Source organism: Rhinolophus hipposideros (genome assembly GCF_964194185.1).
Source record: "Rhinolophus hipposideros genome assembly, chromosome: 2".
NCBI classification, from domain to species: Eukaryota; Metazoa; Chordata; class Mammalia; order Chiroptera; family Rhinolophidae; genus Rhinolophus; species Rhinolophus hipposideros.
In genome coordinates, this window is record NC_138048.1 from 63,378,204 (window position 1) to 63,394,305 (window position 16,102).

The 16,102-nt window shown below is 37.4% G+C and overlaps 1 long non-coding RNA gene across 1 annotated transcript in view; it reads left to right on the forward strand.

Moving 5' to 3' along the window:
• Positions 1-216: 216 nt before the first annotated feature.
• LOC308506648 overlaps positions 217-16,102 on the forward strand; it is a 191,964-nt gene continuing 176,078 nt past the window's right edge. The window contains exon 1 of the long non-coding RNA XR_013994744.1: positions 217-292. This is a non-coding gene — a long non-coding RNA (uncharacterized lncRNA). The remainder of the gene's footprint in view (positions 293-16,102) is intronic.

Here is a 16,102-nt window from a genome sequence, read left to right on the forward strand (position 1 = left end):
CAAACCACATTTTGTAACCCACTACAGAGAGACTAGAGCAGAAACAGCAAAAAGCTTGTGGAAGTGCTCACTGTTTAATAAAAGGAACTTCCCACATAAGTTGAGGAGATCTGGTTTGCAGCTCTTGGGTGAGCACATTTTAACAACTAAACAAATGAATTCATAGCAGCTAACTAACTGCTAATTAAATAAGTATTCTTCAATATATTTTTTTCTAGATATAAAAACAATGACAATGATAACAGCGGGACCTGCAACCTGTTACCAAGATTTCCATTTTCCAGAAACGAAGGTAAATATGCATATGACATGCCATATACACACGACACTCCACGTTCCAGAAGAGAAAATGCTCCATTAAACAGGTTTATTACATTGCATTTGCATTAACAACAAAAATAAATTTACGCACATAGTCACACAAACTTTAGCCCTTTTTAATGACGTTATTCTTCTCACTGTCATTATGTATAAATCTGTACAGTGTCTTTTCATTTCCTGTTGCCTTTTAAGGGCAGTTAGGAGTAAGAATAAACCACTTATTTTTTATTATTTCCATTCTAAAAACTGTAGAATAATCATTTTTTAAATTACCCCTTGACTGTTGGTTGGAATGTGTACATTTGGGTAAACACATGAAGTTATTCTAAAAGTGCTTTAGCTATAACTACTTAAAAATTTAAATTATGTCATAATCTTTTAGAAGGAAAAATGAAGTTAGAATGAGAAGGCAGAAAATATCAAACTTAAACTTACTGAGTTCGAAACAATTAAAACGACTTAAAGATAATTCCCTGCACTAAGAGAAGTAAATAAAGCTCTTAAGATACAAAAATTTGGTTGTTGAAGGACCGCTCACACAGTGATTAGAATTAGGTTGCAGTAGATTTCATTAATTATAGGTGACTGATTTTCCCTGAGCAGACAGCTCAGGTCTCCTGGCCCCTCCAACAACCCCCTGCCCGCCCCAGCTCATCTCAAACTGTTGTCTAACCTTTCCCTTAATCCATCTCATCTTGAGCTGATGGGAACTGCTTTCATTCCACCTCTTGTGGAGGTAATGAAACAATCTTCTTATTCACTTGGTTCCTCTGAGCCGGTGACATGCAACAACAACAAAAAAAAGCGAGCGCCCTGATTAATGGCTGCTAATTAGCAATGTTAATGACCAGGTGTCCGAGAGCATGGCCAGCTCCTCTCAGCATGGAGTGATCGCTCAATGAGGGCCCTGCAAATCCATTCCCAGTGACCCTTCCCCTCAGCTGCCAGTAATGAAGCCTGCTTGCTCGTTACTCCAGGGAGAGGCACAGGAGGAGACCCGGGTCTGGGACCCAAACCCTTTGCCTGGGGTCTAGTGGCTCTTCCATTAATTAAGGTTAGCATTTCTGGCCCCCCAAAAGCTCAAAGGTAAAGGAGCGAGGAACAGAGAGATAAACTCAAACCCTCTTTTCTCAGGGGAGATTCTTTTCTAAATGGAACCAGTAGTTAATTGGAACTATCTACATGTATATCTATAATTTTGACTCCATAATAGTTATACATGTCATCTCCTCAGATTCTATTATTATTATCCTGAGATAATTTACATGGGTGAAGCAAATCTCATACTAACTCTCAAATACAACTTTCTATCTGGGAGGTTTAGGCTCTCTTCTTGCCATTCAGCGTAGATGAATGGCAGAAGAAATTTAGAGCTGTTAGATTTGTGCCTAAAAAAACAATAGGAAGCTTTAAAAAGATGTTTTCCTGATTAGGAGGTGGGTGAAGTGTGCAAGTGCTCTTAGCTCTCATATAGGAGTAAGGGAATTATATTAACTTAAAACACACACACACACACACACACACACACACACACACACACACACACAAAACAAAAGCCAGCTTTTCTAAGAGCTTTATAGAGAATCAGCTCTATAGGGACCTGAAAATTATTTTATTAGTTAGAGTTGGTTCCTTGTTTTAAATGCTGACCAGAAAACTGAAAAGTGACAAGACTGAAGTCTTTGCAGATAATTAACCATTAAGTGTATTTGCCAATTTGTGATAAGCTGGTTCTATGAGTTTACACAGTCATTTATTTTCTCTCCACTGGTGAATGGCCTTGTACTGTCTCCAAAAGGTAGAGGGGGCGATTCGGTTGGGAAGAAACAGGCTGAAGTGAAAGGAGGTATGCTGTATGTCATTGTTTCTGTTTTAGCAGGCTCTTTCATATATATATAGGTATGTATATACCTATGTATATATTCATATATATGTATATGAATATGTGTATATATATTTTCATATATATGATATATATATGTACATATATATATCATATATATATATATATATATATATATATATATATATATATATCTCAAGTGAGGATAGTACCTTGGCTGATTTAGAAATTCACGACCCCCTTGAAAAAAATTTTACTTGTTGGAAGGTCTTGTGTTTGATAACATTGTGGTAAGTTTCTTTTGATGATGTTTGTAAAAAACGCATAATTTATTTCAGTAGAACAAGTGCTACTGTAAAAATTACCAACTATTCATAGGTGATGAAATACCACCTATGCACGGCTCCTAATAGCAGGGTTTAAAAACTTATGGTCATTGGGTTGCTATGGGCTAATAGGTCCAAGTGAAATTTGACAAGCAAAACTTCAGAGCATTATTTCCAGTGTGACAAGGCCAAACAATATCACCTCATAAGCTACAAAAGGAGGCCACCTGGGCAAGGAGGCTGGCTCTTCTGTCACTGGAGCCCCCCTGCTGTTGTAGTAATATTTGATGCAGTTTTCTGGGACAAGGGGTAAAGTTTTTCTCCCAGTGATTAGATAATTTAGTAAATATTTTCACTGTAGAAAATGTAGAAAACATTGAAAAGTACATGTACACATGAGTTCACATACATGCAGACAGACGTGCATAGCACCCACAATCCTAACCGGAACTATCCACTGGCAACATGTTGCTATATATTCTAGCTTTCTTTTTCTATGCGTAATTATTCTTTGTCTTTTAACAAAACTGTATTATAATGTTTTCACTGTATATATAATGTTATAACTGCATTTAACGTTTTAGAAACTGTTTTTATTTCATTAAAAATGTAACACATTTACTGTGAAACATTCTTCTACAGTGGCATATTATGAGAGCCTCTGATAAGATCCATGCGTCTCCATTACCATTTCTGGTTCATGGAGATGTCTAGAGTGATGATAGAGCCATATTATTATGATGATCCCAATACTAAAGGAAGGATACAGGCATTATCCTGGCCAGTCCCTCCATAGGGGGCCACATTTAGGATTAGTTGAGGATTGACTTAGAGACCTCCATTAGCTCAGATCCCACTTCTCTGTTCTCTCCACAGTATATAGAACAGTGCTAAGGAGCCAAAGAGTAGGAATGAATATACCAGTGGTGTTTTGTATCTGTATTAATTGCTAGCAAAGAAAGGGCCAAACAAAGTGAACACAAGCTTCATGAGAGCGGAGAACTTGTATGCTTTCTCACCTATGTATCTGTAGTGCCGAGGACCATATCCGGCACATAGTGGGTGCTCAATATGTATTTTTGAATAAATGAATGAACAATTAAAAAATAAATTTGTATTCTACTTTGTTCACTAATTACATTCTGATATATTTTCTTGAGTGGCAGAGAGGAACGGTGTTTTAATTAGTGCCCCAGGAATGCCTACAAAGTTTAGCGCCTGCGGGAAGTCATACCTCTTGTATGTTACATGTAGCGCTGGTAGAAATAAACACGAACAGAGACATGGCTCTATATGTCTAGCCAGAATTCATGAAAACCCTGAAATCTATTGCTTGCTTCCATGTGTCTAGTCCTATCTGCTCCTCTGTTTGTTTAAAACAATCTGGGAAAAAAATACTTTTGAGCCCCAAGGTCTTTAGTTTGGACTTGAAATTAACATGCATTCTAAATTAAATCTGGCAGTTTAAAGATTTAACTATTTTGTGTAGCTCTTTTGTCCTTTTTAGATTTATGAAACAAAGTCCATATATAGATTGAATGTATCCTAGAAAATGAATGAATAAGTTATCAGTGACAGGGGAATTTGTTGCACTTAGTACGACTCAAAGTTAAAAAATGTGGGGTTAAAAAAAGTGTGGTGTGTGTTAGTGTTTTTTTTCTTCCTTTCATAACTTAAAAAACACAAGCTATTCTAAGAAAATGACCAAGAAATAATAGAAAGTAACCACCTTGCCTCAAAAGATGGTTTGCAGCAATTAGTGGAAGAAGAAGCTGTATCCTCTGCAAGACGCCCTCCTCTATTGTATGCGGTAGAGGCGGCTGTTCTTGACCGCCTCACTCACCTACCTCTGCGCTTTGTTCAGGGGGCAAGGGCAGAACAGGATCCCTTTGGTAAATTCAGGCTGTTGGAATAGCAAATGGAGAATGCTGTAATGCATTCACCCTTTCCTCTCTCCATCCATCAATCGTTCTATTAATCAATCAATTGAAAAGGCTGTTTAAGCATCTCTCTACAGCCCATTATCCACAGTGAGTCAAAGAAACGTGGCTCCTACACTTTGCAGCTTGTAGTTTTAAAGAAAACAACAATGGAGGTAAGCGCAGAGGATAAATAGACAACAGGTAAAACACTGAACAAGTATGTGAAATGAAAAGAATGAATAATAACATTGTCAATCAATTCACAGGTAGTTGTGGTGTGCTAATTACATGCTCAGCATTGGGCTTGGGTGCTTTGCAAGTGAAGGGGCTAGAGATCAGGAAGAATTTTTATAAATCACAGTTTTAAGAAATGAGAAACGAAAGAGGTTTATTTTCTATTCTGGATAGGCTTTGTGGAAGCAAGTGTATTGGGGGCGGGTTAGGCATCCCCATTTTGGTACTTGTTGAAAAGAATAGAATGGCTATAATGGGAGGAGAAGGAAGTGATGGTTTAAAGAGTCGGATTTTGTAACTTAAAATCACAACATTGCAGAGTTGGAATGGTCCTGAAAAATCATTTTCTCAATTCTTCCCACTCTATGTTTAATTCCATCTAAAACATTGAGGTGCGCTCAGAGGAGAGTTTGTGTAGTGGAAGAATAAGATGACGGTAAAGCTGGTGTGAGAAAAGCCAGTCAAGGGATATAGGTGGAAACACAGGAAGTGGGGCCTTCTTTGGGCATAATTGTGACCCAAAAGAAGTTCTGGAAGCCACTTACAAGGGCCTTATTTCTTATTCAAATGCAATAAGAAGTCCTAGAGGAAAAGAAGGTTGATGTAGTCAAAACCCAGAGTGGAAAAGCTCTCATTGGTAACAATGATAAAGGGCTGATCAGTGAAAAAGAAATTATGCTAATTTAGGCCGATGGTGCTCAGTGCCTTTGTTGTGGATGTCTTGTTCCTCTAATTCAGGCATCAGAGAAAAATCAAATCCTTATTACCTGAACTTCATTTGAGGCCCAGGAATACTAAATCCCAAAACTTCATCAAAATTTGCTGAAATTGTTATTTTAACTTAATATATGATTAATGCATTTTTGAAATCTGGGTAAAAGCTTAAATAAATACTTTTGGCTAGACTGGGTTAACTGTGGAAGCTAAATGAAATGAACATAATATTTTGCACCAACCTAATTTCATTTAAAAATGTCTAAGGAGTGAAGAATACAGATCTTTGTTGACTATCAACCCATGGTAGTTATTGTGCTAAGCACTCTGTACATTATCTAATTAATCCTTATAATAATCCTTAAAGTAGTAGTATCCCAGTATCACAGATACTGAGGCTTAAAAAATCAAGTGACTGGATTGCACAGTCACTGGGAGATGAGGAGTGGGTCTTAAAACTTATGACATCAAGATACTTTTTTTGTTGTTGTTCTCTTCCCCGTTAGATATATATTAGTCCAGAGTTGGATGAAATCAGTATTTCTCACCCATGCATCTCCCTTCCCGACACTTGATCGGGCATACAAGTTATAATAGTTGAGTGGATATGTGGTCTTTCCTATTTTTGGATTTTGTAATCATGATACATTATTCTCATGAGGCTGTGGATGTCCAGAAAGTCTTTATGCTTAGGACCTGGGAAGGAGCCAACTTGGCTAAAATCTTTAAAGCATCAAATACAAGGTTTGATAGTAAAAGGTTTTCTCACCGGAGAGGATAACTTCAGAAATGGGCTGAGGCTGCTGACAAAGTATTTTGGACCCCATCCTGCCCTTCTGATGTCAAGTCCCAATTTTAGGAGTGCTGATACTGCAATTTGTACTTTCAACGTTTTTCATTCTAGACCCGGGGTTGTAATTTTCTGCTCAGATTTTCCCTGATGTCGTGTATCTCAGACCCTTAGCCACATGTCCTTGAAGGTGTTAAAAGAGACTGCACTTCTATTTCCATAATGAAAATTTCTTTACCACCATTTAGAAATGTAAGTTTGAGGAGTTTTCAATATATGGAGGTTATCCTGGGAACCCTCAACTATTTCAGATCAATTGTTTGATGAAGCTATTGATGCCAGATCACAAGATTATTGGAACACTGGCCCACAGTGATTACTTCTGGATAGAGGCAATAAGAGGCAGCGTGATTGTGGTCCACCATCCACGCACGTGCGTACAGTTGGCCTCTCCATGACCACAGCCTGCGGAGGACCACACGGGCAGCTGTCTGAGTGTGAGAAGGTCCTGAGGAGTCTCATAGTTTCGTGTCTTTTGAAACATGCTCGGGCATTTCACGAGTCTCTGTCAAAACAGAACATTGCAATTTCCACTCAAGACTGACAGTTACAGTGAAGGAAATGAGAACATTGAGGGGCTGATGTTTTTCATTTTTAAATCTAAAAAGAGCTAAAAGCTTCTCTCTGCTTTTTGCTTAGTCCTTCTAAGAGCTGTTCTGTCCAAATAATACCAAGGTAAAGGAGGGTAGAGAATCAGGAAGACGAATATTTATAAATTGCATTACACCATTGCATTGCCATTTACAAATATTATTGCATTTATTTTAGGTGATCGAGTTTACTTGTCCTATTTTACATATTAAGAAACTGAAGCACCAAGAGATCAAAGGTCATAGAGGTAGTAATTGTCAGGGCCATGAGTTTAAGTCTAGGTGTGACTTCAAATTGCTTTATAATGGTGCTGTACAATGTGGTAGCCCTATTGGCCATTGTGGCTCTTTCAATTCTAATTTAAATAAGATAAAATGAAGTATTCAATTCTGTAGTCAAAGTAGCCACGTTTCAAATGCTCATTAGCTTCATGTGGCTAGTGACTCCTGTATTGGACAGGGCAGGTCTAGGATATTTCCATTCTATTGGAACTTTTATTCCATATAAGATTATTCATGTACTATGACTATTCGTGTATTATAACTATTATTCCATAGATGAATAATAAATATTATATATAATAATAAATATAAAAATGTTTATTATTAATATATACATATTAATAATAAATATGTTATGTATATATATACATATGTGTGTGTGTGTGTGTGTGTGTGTGTATATATATATATATATATATATATATATATATAGTGGTTTTGAGAGTAAGTTGCTGGCTGGAAATGGAGGCACAAAAAGCGATACATTGTATTTTAAAAAGAACAGCCTGAAAATCAAGCAATACTTCCTTATCCATGCTGTATATAAAATACATATTACATATGTAAACAATATATATTATGTACCCATACACACACATATAAATTTCCACCTTTATGAGACCAGCAAGTCAGATGTAGTATTGTTAATGGCAAGTAAATGAGGTAGAAAGGAAAAGATATTATAATTGGAGAATAAGAAACACTATATAATTAACTTTTGGTAAAACTTGTTTTCTCTGCCTACTTCATCCACAAATAAAAGAGAGAAACAATGGTTATGAGCAAACCCCACATGAGCTCACCTTAACATTTTTGTAGCTTTTCAAGTTTGTAAAGGAGGTTTCATAGGTCTTCAAATGTTTCAGGAAAATTCTGGAATGAGGGCTTCAGGTTTGACTTGAAATACCAGAAGTCAAATTCCTGTTATCCTGTCTGTATAATTTGTAGACTTGGAAGCTCTAAGTTCTTTTGTAATCTGCTCATCTAATGCATTCTCAAATGGTGTTCTTTTGCCCATCTATCTCAGTTAACCTCACAAAGGACAAGAATAGTCCAACACAAGGGCATGTCCATGCTGGGGCCCTTGCCATTTCATACATTGAGTGGCTCTATTGATATCTGTTGTGTGTTTTAGTCTTATGGATATAACCTTTGTTTGAAGTAAACATGAAAAGTACTTAGAAGGTGCTAGCACTCGTTTTTATAATTTCTTAAATTAAGAATAATAATATGGAAAGCTAAATTAAATTTGTATCATTAACTAAGTCCTTTAGTTCTCAAGTGCAATCAATTGAAAACTCATTTTGTGACCTTTTAGCTAACGGATGGCTTTATAAAAGGCTTTAGTGTGAATAACTTACAGCTTTGTCAAAAAAGAATGGACATGCAACTAATATTTTCAGTTTAGTGTGACTTTCTAAATTATTAGCCATGAAAATAAAAACTCATCTTTTTGATGGTAGCTAAAACTCACCTTGACAAATTGGCATGTGATGTCAGAACACATTGCTATGACGACCATATCTGCAACATTTTCTTACCTTTGTGATAGTTATAATCTTACCTATCTTCCCCATCAGGATGCCCACTTTAAATATATATTTGTAAACCAACTGAAATTTCTTCAGCACAGACTAATATGGAACATAGAATATTTGTTTCATAATTATTCAGACCAATATCCATTTTTCCTCAAGAATGTAGAGTAAAATTCATTGAATAGTACATATAGGAATGTGGTGATTTGAATTTTTTTCTGTGTAAGCCATGATTTCAATGTTGCAAACAACTTTAGAGATCACCTAGCCCACCCCTCTAGATGTTTTGGTGGACAGACCCAACACTGCACAGAGCCTGGCAGAGCTAAGCCTTAAATCCCAGCTTTCTTTCTCCTGGAGCAATCTACCAGCCACACGTGACCACATTATGTTTACTTTTTGACCTGATCTTGGACACACCAAATCTTGATTTAATAACCATTTAAACCAGAGACATAGATTCTTATCTTGCTTTGCTTAGCTACTGCAATCAAATATGTACTGTCGCCTGTATACATTATCCATATAGTACTATGAATATATGAAACCATAGAACTCATGGAGACCTTAGAGATTATCTAGTTCAATCTCCTTGGGTTTCATGGAGAAAATGAGAACTTAAGCGACTGGTTCATGGCCATGCAGCTTGTCAGCCACAGATTTGAGTTCCTATTCCAGATGGCCTGACCGGAGTCTGGTCCTCTTATTACTGTTATTTCCGGTGCAGTGAACATTTCTGAGGCTATGGTCAGGTGTTCAAACAGGGACCCAAACATTACCGAGACCTAGTGACTTTTGTTCCAGTTACCTTATGGTGGTTGGGATGTTGACAAGGCATAAATATTTGCCAAAGAATCATGAATAAACTCAGCTGGGATTAAACTTGGATATGCAAATGAAAGGTGGTCATAAACACGAGAAAAAGTTTTTCTTTTTAAATTTTTAAAGTAAGTTATAAAACACATGGGGTCAGGTGAGCCATTTAAGAAAACAGCGTCCTCCACAATGTCTCATTGCTTTGGGAATGTTGTTTTGGAACTGGAGCTTTAACAATCTCTGTGAAGAATAGAGGCAGGAGGAAAGAGAGCTGCTTGTCGACAGTAACATAACAGACAAATGAAAACCTGGGCTGTGTCCTGAGAGTTTTAGGTAATCCAGGCTCGTAATTTGATTTGAGAAGAGCTACTCCAGGCTACTGTGTAATTATAGAAGCATTCACTCGCCTGGCTCCTGTTCGCCTCATCACGTTCTACTTCATTGCCCTTTATGCTAAAGCCCCTGTTGATGAGAGGGCGGAAACAGTGAGTACAAATAAAGCAATTAGCAGGTGGGGAATGCTACCTCTGTTTAAGGATAACATCCAATCTTTATTGGTACTTATTAAGTAGAAGTCTAGAGCTTAGAGACAAAGGGAAATATCGCAAACCACAAAAATGAGAAGGGGTGTGGGAGCAAAAAGAGAATAAGGGAAAATTAGACCAGTGTATCTATTTTACAGTTCACAAATGTAATCACAAAGGCTAGTTTTAGAAATAATATCAAACTTGCAATTTATTTGTATTATAGTGAGTTACATTCTCATGTAAAATTCACTTTCTTTTAAAAATTTCTTACTGCTTCTGACCTACTCTTTTATTATGTGGATTAACTTGAAGAATATTTTAAACAGTTACTGTGTTCTAAGGAGAGCAGGAGTTTGAGTTTGGGTTGTAGTTAAACCCACCAGCAGGGGGAGGTAGGCTAAGCAGCAAACCTCATGGGCAGGGTCCTGACATTCAGAGCACAGATTCACAGACATTGTTGTCACAGCTGAAAATGCCCACTGTAAACAAGGAATATAATGGGTAAAAAGAAGAAGGCAAGAGGATTTCAAGTGTTCTTGAAATCCTAGCACAGGATATTGAAGGTGGACAAGAAAATAGGGCACAGGCTTTGCACTGCCCTCCATTCGCAGAGTAACTTATCTGAAAACAGGGATAATAAAAAGCTATCCATTCAGAATGCTGGAATTCTCATTTCTCCGTGGATAGCATTGCACTTCTTGCTCCAGCCTTATTTTCTGTGTCTGAGTAGTCAGGTGGAGTATAAATAATTACCGTTCATCTGAGAGCAGCCCCAAGAACGTGCCCCGTGCATTTGAGTTTGGCCTAGTGCTTTTGTCCTTGAATGGCCTATCAATTAAAGTTCTTCTGGCAACTTTAGCTACCTAAGCAGGACATAGCTTCCTATTTAAAGAGTAGATTTCCAGCTAGTCAACTTAAAAGGAACTTTGCAGAAAGATCAATATGCTTTTCCTTTGCCTTAGTGATGGGAGAGTATTGTGGACACTGACATGTGCAGATATCTAGAAAGGTAAAGTTTTTATAGTGTAGTTGCTTAACAGGGTAGCAACTGATATTGTAAATTAAATATCCTCACCCTGGGAAAACTATAGTTTCTTTTAGGGCGTATTTTTCATTCTGTTATACACTTTTCCTCTTTTTCATCTTTCCATCACTTAGCAACCACTTGAGGCAGACCCAGGCGGTCCAAAGTAAAATCTCTTGGGTGATGATACTAAGAAGCATGTTCACTTCACCCTTTGCTAGAAACCATAGCATCTGAATAGGACAGGACAGTATCTCAGTCAGACTAAAGGTCTAACGATGACCCGCACCAGGCCTTTCCAAGCATCATTCTAGAGCAGGTGATTCATGGAGACAAAGCAGGGAAACTTACCTTCTAGAAGACTGCAAGTTGAGCACTTTGCATTCATGTCTTTGTCACCTTTGAAAGTGCTAGCAAACGTAGAAACAGGCATGCCATGAATTTTCTTTTGAAAAGTGTGCGTGATAACATGTTTCATTCAAGGATCAGGGTTGTGCTCAGAAATTTTATTAATGTCTTAGTCCTGGATGTCAAAAAATTCCCAGATGGCACAAACATTAAGTCAGAATTTCAGAAATATATACAGTTTCCACCTGCATTCTCTCTCATTGTTGTCTCCATTATCTTCATAACTGCCCCTGTTCCTTGAATTGGTTGCAGTCCTTCATAGTTTTGAAGGCATTTTCATAGCCACGAACTCAATGTTTCTCAATAACCTTGTGAATTTAACAGGTGAAATAATATGATTTTACATATTAGGAGACACACAGAGATGCTCTGAGACCCACTCAGGGTGGCACAGGTTGGGACAGTATTCCAATGTCCACATCAGTGCAAATCGGGAGTGATCGCCACCTGTTATCAGTTTAAAAATACAAATGCAAGAAACTGGAAATTGTTTTCAGTAATTATTCAGCCATTGGAAATTATTCTTTATCAAATAATGAATAGAGCAAAAGGTTCACGCATCCTCTTGAGATTGGAAATCTTGGTATTTTAGAAATGTGCCAAATGGCAGAACACAGTACAAAGAGTATGATTTATCTTTTCACCCTTCCCTTTCTCACCTCCATGTTTTCCCTGTTGCGTCAGGTTAAAAAGTAAAGTAATGGCAAATCCGGCTGGTTGTGTTTGGGCTGAAACACTTGTGATCCTCACTACTTATACCTATAAGCAGGGCTTCCAAAGCAGCCTCTGGAGTTGCCTATTTTCTGTAAGACTTTACCTTCCTCCGAGGAATAAGATCTCAATTGAAATTTCTGGGAGGCTGTTGAGAATTTACTGCTTTGGCAACTCCATAGGCGCACCATTTCTGTTTTCCAATTCATCTCCTACAGTCTTGATTCCGAATAAAGTCCTTTTCCTCTACAGAGTGAAATACGTATACTTCACAATTGATCTGTTCCATTTTTATTTGAACAAAAAACTTTTCCATTGACAACTTGAAGGACTGATCAAAATGACTTTATTTTTAAAACAATCATTTCAGTATACAGTAACAAGTAACTATTGCAGATTTATTCTAATGAAGGCAAACATCATTTTTAGTTGACGGTGAATGTAACCAGAAAATACCCACAATGTACCTCAGACATAGGTTCTCCAGCTCACAATGTCCAACCTGGGATGCCTTTCAGAGTTTCTTTCCCTCTTGAGGGTAGCCTGAGGCTTTTTGGGGCCTGGCCTGGAGGAAGCCTAAATGAATTATCTCCTTACAGATAATCAGTAGCATCCATAAATGATGATTGATGCTTCCTTGTTGCCTGGAGCCTTTGCACTTGCTGCCATTTGAAACTTCTGCAGGAACTAATGGGCATCCTATTCCAGGGTGTCCTGGAGCCAATGGCAAATTCCTGTAGCTCACTTGAAAGGCACACTTCCTGTTGTCTTGGGTGGTCTGTCCAATGCCTAGCTTTGAAAAATGTTTCCAGGGAGCCTGAAGAGCATCTTTTAAATTCACAAGTAAAATACTTTACAATTGGTAGAACTTGGTGTTGATAACATAATGTGGAAATAGCATGATTCTCTATGACTATGAGCATTTGGTGCCAAGCAGGTCTGATGGGGGATTGATAGCACCTCTCTTTCCTCTCAGAAGCAGCCAGTTCTGACCAGTTGTTCAGGCCTGTTTCTGACTAAGCGAGTTGTTCCTTGTAGATCCTGTTTTCAAGGCAGTTTCTGATGGTAGGTGGAGAACACATTTTTCTCTGCTTGTCCATATGTCTGTTTGGCCTCTCAGAGACTCCAGGTTGGAGGTCTTCATAAGTGAGCCTCACCAGCCCTTTCTGAACCAGATGCAAAGTACACACCCCAACTGGCTTATAAAAGCAGTACATCTAATCACATAATGCCTCTATAATGTGGTTTTTTAAATTTAGTGACCCACAGGATATTAATCTGGTGGTAACAACTCCCAAGGGATATAGCGCTGGCAGGCACTTCAAGAGCAGCTAGTAATACTATTAAATGTGATATTCATTTCATCTGAACATATGGAAATAAAAATAAGTCATGGGAGAATTTCAGCGCTCTGTACATGCTATATTCATAAACTTGTCCTAAATAAGTGCCTCTTAAAAGGAAATCAATTAATAAATGTGCATTGAATTATGAAGTTTAAATATTCCATAATACGAGAATCTCTCTTCCTGCCTCCTCCATCCACATTCCCACCCCTGCCAGGGCCCCCTTGTTATTCAAGCTGTTATAACATTTTCTACTGTGTGGCACATCTTGGTTTTGTTGTTGTTGATTGAGTTATTTGGTTGTTCCGGCTGCTTGAAAAAAAAAAAAATGAAGAAAAATCTGTAAGCTATAAAACGCATCTTCTTTTTTCCTTTGTGTGTGTGTATTAGAGTCTGGCTTGGCACTAGGGCCCTACCCCAAACCTCCCACCAAGACTATGTCATATTTCTATATGCTCGTGCATGTTCAGCTCTACCTCTTTTGAAATGGTGCCCAAAACCAAGCAATGTTTACATAAGTAAAAGGGAGTTTCACTTTTATGCTGCAATTTCTACATGGAGCAGAGAGTTTTCCTAGCTATACCTTGTACTTTGTTCATGGGTGAACTTCTGTTTTCCTAATGTGATGCTTTTATCCCGCTTTGACAACAGATTTCTTTAGGAGATTACACACCTGGAATTAACATTTTCTGCCAAGAATTACAGTGCACCTGGAAGTACTATATCATTTTTATCTATGTTGTAGAAGCTTTTCATAATGAAATTGCATATCTTGAACTTGACCTGTCTCTTGAGAAGCTGAAGGGCTGTAGTTGGGTAGGTATGTATATGCCGGTGTTATGAAGTAAATATATCCAGGATGTGTTTACTTCTCACCTGCCAAATACTCGCTACCTGAACACCATCTCTCTGAGTATCTCACTTCTTAAATGACTCTGCTTACCACATAACATATGGAAATGTGAGTATGTACTTTCACCAGATTGTTTGCTATGTTTACACCAGTTCTAACACTAATCCCCATTAATGTTTGATATAGTTCCAAACAAGTTTAAGTAGATGTCAGACACCATATCTATTGCATATGTGTAGGACATGATATGTACAAGGAGAAAGATAAAGAATTGTTCTTTAGGGATTTCTTTCCTAATGACATTTTTGCTAACTAGATTATTTTGAGAATGTGAAATAGTATTTATAAGTATAAATGTCACCAAAAATATAACATCAATTAATTTTAAAAACTGTGCAGGGAGTTCATTATGAACTCCAGCCATACCATCAGTTTTGAGACCTATGACATTTTCCGTCCATTGTGAAAGTTTTGATGAGATCTTGTGAGGTTTAACTGCAAGACTGTCCTTGAGAGATTTGGAATTATGAGTTGAAAACCTACATGAACTCATGCTGACACATCGGAAAGATAATATAGTGTGTTAGAAATCACTTACATGATTTCTTTGGTTCGGGGGACAGGTATAGGAAAATTAGAGAAAAAAAATTCCCTTTAAGTTTTGCTATCAGCTTTTGATCTCCTGTTTTTGCCATGAAACCTGAATATGCTCTAGTTTTCCTTGACATGAAGTCGTGTGGGTAGAACAAATGCTTTTTTATCCTTAGGCATCCTTGCCCTGCTATGTTTGGTTATACCTGAAGTTTGCCAAACTGGTTCTGCTTATTCTTGTCAAACAAGGATAATTTCTTCTCTTGGTTGTCTCTGATATAGTGTCAGCATTTTAAAGGCCAAAAGTTGCCATAGTGACAAATTACATGAGTATAAACATTTATTCTTTATAGACAAAAACCCTGTAAATTAAGAAAAGGAATAGAAAATATCATGGATGAATCAACATATTTATTTGATGCATTTTTTTTTAGACATCGAAAGAATGATATTGTAAATGATGTTTAGTAAAAAAAAAGGAGTGCATAACAAAATATAGACACATTTAAAAAATTCAAATATAAATAATTCAATTTCACTAATTACTATTCTCTGTAACTGTGGTTTAATTTTATATGAATGTGACTAAATTCTACCCTGAGTATAGATAAACTCATTATGTCCTTTAAGTAGTTCGAATTTCCTGATAACCAGCAGTCAAACCGAGGAACAAGCAGAATTAGTAGCCAAGTCTAATAAATGACTGGGAAAAATTGTATCTGTCTCATCCTTCTGGTTCCCACACACTCTGGTTACATCATTACTTAGCCTGTAAACTCGGAGGCCAATTGGGCTTCAGAGCTTGGGTCAGGTGACCAAAACATCAAAATGCGTCTGAAACTCTACCCTAAAGATGGGGTTTCAGTAGGGGCCTCTGGATAGCTGACTCCTCTGTGGCTGCTGTGCAATTTTCGTATTTTATTTCACCTTTGCTTTCAGGCTTAGTTCTTGGTCCCATAGATTGACGGCCGAAGCAAACTTGTTGATGTGGGTTTTTCTGTGCAGGTGCATGGCCAAAATTATTTCCTGTACTGCATACTACACTCAGTTATGTAATAGCTTGAAAACAAAACAAAACAAAAAACTGGACTTTTCCCCATGAATTAGTTTTCATCAGCAGAGAGAATTTTCACCCCTTCCTTTTCCTTTAATCTTTTTTGGTTTGTTTTTGAAAAGCGTTTTGGGTTTTATTCCATTTTTAAAAAT